The sequence below is a fragment of the Silurus aristotelis genome, assembly GCF_946808225.1.
Source record: "Silurus aristotelis genome assembly, chromosome: 19".
Lineage (NCBI taxonomy): Eukaryota > Metazoa > Chordata > Actinopteri > Siluriformes > Siluridae > Silurus > Silurus aristotelis.
In genome coordinates this window covers 23,841,529-23,848,824 of record NC_139592.1, presented here as the reverse complement: position 1 = coordinate 23,848,824, position 7,296 = coordinate 23,841,529, and positions in this window count along the sequence as shown.

Below are 7,296 nucleotides of genomic sequence, written 5' to 3'. Positions count from 1 at the left end.
TGTGTGTGTGTGTGTGTGTGTGTGTGTGTGTGTGTGTGTGTGTGTGTGTGTGTGAAAGGATAAATGAGTGATTAAGGTACACATCTAAAGTCGCCTGAACAGACGCTGAGTGTGTGTTTAAGCGCACCACACACATGCTGACAGACTGAAACAGTGTATGAAGTATGTGAGATGTGGATTAGCTCCAGGATCATTGCAGAAACACACACAGTCCCAAAAAAATCCAACACCTTCCATCATAACGATTACAATCATCCCATGCTGTAGAAACCCCAGAGAGGAACCAGACTTTAAACAAACCCACCCACTTCAGGTTAACACTTTAGTGTGATTATAAATCATACAGTGTGCAGGTGTAAAGACACACAGCACCGAGAGTTTACATGGTGTTCAGTACGAGATTTTAAAGTCTTATAGTTCTTCCCCAACTGAACAAAGTTGGAGGCACACAATTGTATCAGACGTCTTTGCATGAAATGTTCCCTAGAACTAGGATAGCCAAACCTGTTCCAGGAGGACAATGTGCTCCATGAAGATCTGCTTTACATGGGTTGGAATGGAAGATCTTCTGCTGTAGAGCTCCGACCCTATTAAACATGAATTAATGTGAATGTTGACTGCACCACAGGCCTCCTCACATCACCTACATCCAGCGTCTCTCTCTCTCTCTCTCTCTCTCTCTCTCTCTCTCTCTCTCTCTCCACACATCAGAAGGATTTTCAAACCCACTGCCACTGAAAATAACACATCTCTCACATCTCACATGTTTTTTTGTGACAGTGATGAAGAACCCCAGAAGGACCACTAGATGGAGTGATTAGACTGGAGTTTAGAGGCCGGTGTGGCTCCAGAGGGCCATGTGTGAAGGTTGGAGCTCAGAGTCATTCAGACAGCAGCATGAATTAGAGACATGTCTATAAGGAAAAACAATCAGCATTCAATTCTTCTTCTACTTGCGGCTTCTCCCATTAGGGGGCGCCACAGCGGATCATCCGTCTCCATACCCCCCTGTCCTCTACATCTGCCTCTTTTACACCAACCATCTGCATGTCTTCCCTCACCACATCCATAAACCTCCTCCTTGGTCTTCCTCTTTTCCTCCTACCTGGTGGCTCCATCCTCAGCATTCTCCTACTGATATACCCCATGTATATAATTAAAGTAGATTTAACTAAAAACCTGGTCAGGATGGAGAATAATCCTGAACCTAACCTGGGAACACTGAGGAAAACACTGAAATACACACTAGTAATCTGCAGTCATAATGCATTATGGGTAAAATCATGCAGAAGTCTGATCAGATGTGGTCTTCATGGAGAAATTTTGGACTAAAAGCCAAACCTTCAACAGGCTGAACTCTGCATGAAAACAGAAGAACTGGTGGCAGGAAAATTTGCAAGATGTTTGCTGAAGGTCTGGAGAGCTGTACAGTAATGAGTGTCTGCACGCAACAGTGAAACACGGTGAAGGTTTCCAGCAGGTTTGGAGCTGCATTTCTGCAGATGGAGTTGGAGATGTGGTCCACAATAATAACAAATCCAGGCAGATAATTCTCCATCATTCAGTACCATCAGGGAGGAGTCTGACTGTCATTGAATTTATTCTGCAGCCTCAACCTCAGACATACAGCCAATGCCAATAAGAACTATCTTCAGCATAGAGAAGAACAAGGAGGCAGAGAAGTAATAGTTTTGGCCTCCACAGAATTCTGATCTCAACAATCCTGATCTCTCAAGTCTGTCTGGGATTACATGAAGAGGATCTGAGGAGCCGACATCCACAGAAGATTTGTAACAAACTACTTGATGAGGTCCTTCAAAAGGTCCTACTTCTCTTCTGTTTATTTACATTACATTTTTTCACAAATGCCTAAAACTTTTGTACAGTACAACACACACCCACACACACACACACACACACACACACACACACACACACACACACACACACACACACACACACACACACACACACACACAGGTAAAACAAACACCAGTTTAAAATTCTCTATAAAAGAGAACGTGAGCCTAAGAGCATGTGTGTGTGTGTGTGTGTGTGTGTGTGTGTGTGTGTGTGTGTGTGTGTGTGTAAACCACAGGTCCAGCAGTGTAATTGTACAGTCAGGGTTTGACCTCCGCTGTAATTACGACTTCAGAAAACAGAAATCTCGGGTCTCTTCCTGCGTTTCTCTGAAGCTCAGACATAAAAATGTCTGCAGTTGGAAAGTGAATGTGGAAGATGTGTAATTACACACTGCTTCACAACACGCAAATGCATTAGAAGCACACAAAAACACACACACACACACACACACACACACACACACACATACACACACACACACACACACATACACACTGAGCTAGTTTACATAGGAGTTACAGGGATTTACAGAAATATTGACTCTCCGACTTTTCCGGATTCTGAAAGTGTAAATGGACTTCTTTAAATATTATTTCATGAACTTACACAAAGACATCCCATAATACAGACAACCATTACCATGGATACGCTGTACAATAACCCAGAACATTTAAAGTCTCAGAAGAATCTCTGCTCTGAAATAGACCAAAACTACAATAAAGAAAAAGACAGAAAGAAAGAAAGAAAGAAAGAAAGAAAGAAAGAAAGAAAGAAAGAAAGAAAGAAAGAAAGAAAGAAAGAAAGAAAAGAGAGCTGAAGAGGTGAAGTGACAGACAGACGGACGGACGGACGGACGGACGGACGGACGGACGGACGGACGGACGGACGGACAGACAGACAGACAGACAGACAGACAGACAGACAGACAGACAGATAGATAGATAAAGAGATGAGTAATGTAGCTTAATGAGACACTACATGTACATGAACACACTCCTCACACGCACACACACGCACACACACACACACGCACACACACACACACACACTCTCTCTCTCTCTCTCTCTCTCTCTCTCTTGTCTATGTATACATAAGGACATTCTTAGACAGTGTAAATGTGTACTGTAATTTGGTGAATTGGCCTGTTGCACAGGAAAGTACACACACACACACACACACACACACACACACACACACACACACACACACACACACACACACACAGACACACATACACACAATGTGAGGGTTTGTCGTTGGCCATTTACTGACCAAAATATCCCAGAATATACAACACACAGAAAACACACACACATAAAAGGTTTTACATTATACTACATGCTGTCTGTGTGCAGGGACAACACACACACACACACACACACACACACACACAGGAAGAGGAAGGATGGATGGATAAAAGAGAACATCTGAATGATGAACATGCTCATTTTGAGAAACGGCTGAAGAAGAGTAAAGACGCTGTGTTCATCTGATTCGTCGTCCGTGTGTCAGCGTGTGTTTGTGTGTTTGTTTTTTAGTGTGTGTGTTTTTTAGTGTGTGTGTGTGTGTGTGTGTGTGTGTGAGAGAGAGAGTTAAAGAGTTAGATGATGTTGGAAATGAAGCGAGGTGTCCTCCTGCTTTCCGCCGTGCTCCTGACCTGCGCCGCTCCTGTAAGAAACTCCTCACATCTTTATAACCTCACATTAATAACTATATACTTTATATTCTGACTGATTACAATCTCAAATAACAGCAACATTTTTATATACAATTAGTAAATTATTATTTACTATAAAATTTATGACATTTTTCTGAGATTCAACTCATGTATTTTGTGTGTGTGTGTGTGTGTGTGTGTGTGTGTGTGTGGGTGTGTGGGTGTGTGTGTGCGCGCGTGTTGTGTTTTAGCTGAACCAGAGGAATGAGCTGAGCACTTCACAAGTATCCCAGGTGAGTTATATAATTTGGGGAATGTTTTTGTGTTTATGTGTGACTGACAGACAGACAGACAGACAGACAGATGTAATATATATATTGTGTGGTATTAAGGCAGTGTAATGTGGTGTGTATATAACGTGTCCATGTTCACGTGTCTGGTGCAGGTTGCTTCACGTGTCATTCAATTCAATGAAACTCCAGGAAGTGACATCATAATCAGGGCACCTGCAGGCTTTGGAAAACCGAACCCGAATGGCCAGAGCACAGTTACAGTCAGTTTACGGGATGAAAACACCAACATCTCTGTGGACGTTGTGCGCTTCATCTTCTCTCTGAGCATAGATGATACCTCTCATGTTGAGCTTGATGAAGATGATGGAGGACTCAGTGACGAAGGAATGCAGGACAGCGAGTCTGGACCTGGAGACACTGGAGAAGAGAAAAACAACTCTGATGATGACGGAGAGGCGAGTGAAGAGGAGTTTGACCCGACAGCTGGGCCTGAGCTGATGAACAGTGATAAAGCAACACCAAATCCACAAGATGATCAAAGTGATGAAGATCAGTCACCCAGCACAAGTTCACAGTCTGACACAAGAGTCAACTATGAAGAATCTGACACTAACCCCCTAAAAGACTTTGAAACTATAACCACCTCAGATACATCCAGTTTAGAGCAAGAGGACGTAAATGAGTCTGATTTTGGATCAGAGCTCCAAAAGTCTAAAGTGCATACTGATCAGTCAGACAGTACAGAACCTTCTGACCTCCACTATCTCCTGGGAAAACTCACAAATATCAAATCAGCTCGTGCTTTTACCTTAATCCATGAGGAAACCACTTCAGCAGAAGCAAATAGCAAAGGAACTGACCCCAGATCAGATATCTCCTCTGTGGAATATCAAACTGTTCCCACAAGCTCAAAAGCCATGATAGAGCTTTTTCCATTAGCTTCTGCAATCAGTTCCAGCTCGGAGGAGGAAACAGATGCTGAACATAAAAAGAATGTCACTGATACTACAAGGCTGAACTCAGGTGTGGAGTCTATGGTGAAGAAGCCTGAAGTTCCTCCAACTCCTTTCTTCTCTGGTTCAGACATTTATCCTGAATATGTGAATGACGAGTGGCAGAATGATCCCAGATATTACGACCCATACAGGAACCATCCTGCATATGCAGGTTATGACCCCTATGGTGCAGGTTATGACCCCTATGGTGCAGGTTATGACCCTTATGGTGCAGGTTATGACCCCTATGCTGGAGGGTATGACCCTTATCAAGCAGGTTATGACCCTTATCAAGCAGGTTATGACCCTTATCAAGGAGGTTATGACCCTTATGGTGAAAGTTATGACCCCTATCGTGCAGGTTACGACCCCTATAGTCAAAGTTATGACCCCTATCGTGCAGGTTACGACCCCTATAGTCAAAGTTATGACCCCTATCGTGCAGGTTACGACCCCTATGGAACAAGTTATGACCCATATCAGAAAGGATATGACAAGCAGGACCCATATCATGAAACAGAGCGTGAAGATCCAAGACATGATGTGGAGCAAAAAACCACTCCAGCATACTCAATAGAAGAAAACGAGAGCCGTCCTACAGAGATATCAAACAACCAAGATAACTCACAAAGTAAAGAACAACCTCAGTCAACGTTCATTTCACCATCAAGTTCACCTGGATCACTTCCTGAAGGCTCAGAGAACAACATACCATCAGAAGAACCCTCAAACTCCAGCTCTGTTGAAATCAGCAGAGAAATGGAAGTACAGCCTTCCAACAAACTTCCTGATCCTGCTGTGCCCAGCAGTGAAGAAGGTCATTGGACCACACATAATGCTGTGAACAAGAGAACAGGGAGCTCCAGCAGTGAGGAGAGCGCTGAGAACACAGACTCCGAACAAGAAAGCCAGGATCCAATGGACCAGCCAGAAAACCAGGGAACTCCTAGTCCAGCAATTCAGATGTTCTCCAACGTGCCTGTGGTCCAAGTCAGTCATAACCTCCACAAAGTACAACCTGAAGAAGAATTTCAGAGTCGGTCACCTGCAGATCTCATCCCTTCATTTAGTTCAGAAGAAGATGATCCATTGTTTAACACAATCGAGCACATCATGGCTCTTGCGTTCAATGAAAGATCCAATGATGCTGCGAAGAACCTGAATTCTACTCCATCAGACAACACCATCTCTGAAAACAACCAAAATGAAGAATCATTTTCAAACGAAGCTGCAACTGAGAGCCCAGGAATCAGTGCAAAAGTGACTCAGGAATCGATGGATCTCACCACATCTTATCCTGAATCAGTGCCCATAAGAGAAGAAGACGCCTTCAGTGAGAATACCACGCCAGACCCGAATGCTAACCTGCACATTACCACTCAGAGCAGTGAACCGTTAGATAATAGCATTGAGGCTAACGCTAATGCAAACACTGATAATGACAGTGAGGAATCTCAGGAATCTCAGATCTTTACTCCATCCACGACGTCAAGAATCGCTAACCAACCAGGCCACATTCAAAACACTGAAAACAGCAGCGATGAGGAAAACACACGAGACAGGAAGTCCAACCGAGGGATAATCAGCCAATTTCCGGTAGAAACACCAGCTAAAATATTAGCCACCAATCTTTGGACGTCTTTCCTCCAAGCCCTGAATCTTCCTGTAGCTAATCAAAGTGGACAATCGGCCTGGAAACATGTCCAAAGGTCACAAAATACCAGACGTTTTCGTCATCATTCCAACAGGAGACAAGAAGCCAATAGCAGTGAGGAAAGCAAATAAAATCGAATACACGTAAAGGTAGCACGTTCTTAACAATTAACCGCTAGTTCTTGTTAGCATGTTAGCATTCAATTTCTATATTAGCAATCATGCATACTGTTAGCAAAGGATTCTTTTTCATTGCAGGTCTCTGGAACGGCCATGACACTGTTTTAGTTTGGACGGCTTTTCTGTGATTGATGTAGCTGATCTGTTTTTCTTCTCTCAGGAATGAATGAATTGCTTCCTTTTTTAAACAAAAACATCCTTTACCTCGAGTTAAACTGCCTGTAACGATACTGAGAGCCACAAATATCTGTAAGGCATGTAACAATATAAAGATGTGAGAGATGTTCTTATTAGATTGATCTTGTACTCCAGAAGCATGGTTTTTATTTTAGATGGTAAATAAAAAATGAATAAATCTCAATGCACCGGTTGTGCAGCTGTTACACTTTTCTGTGTGTTTATTCACCGTATTTTTTAAGCTGGTGCACTTTCGTTATTTTTAAGAAAGTGTAGGGTTTTATAAATAAAACTTTTCCATGCAGTGGGTGTGGCTAGTTTCCATTTCCAGTTCACGTTACAGCCAGCAGAGGCGCCAAACCGAAAAGACTACAACATTACAATAGTTATTAGCTTCACATCCTCAATTTTAAGTGAAACCCCTGACTGTTGGTAAATTGTGGGCAGTAACAGTAACTCGTCTTCATCTTACACACA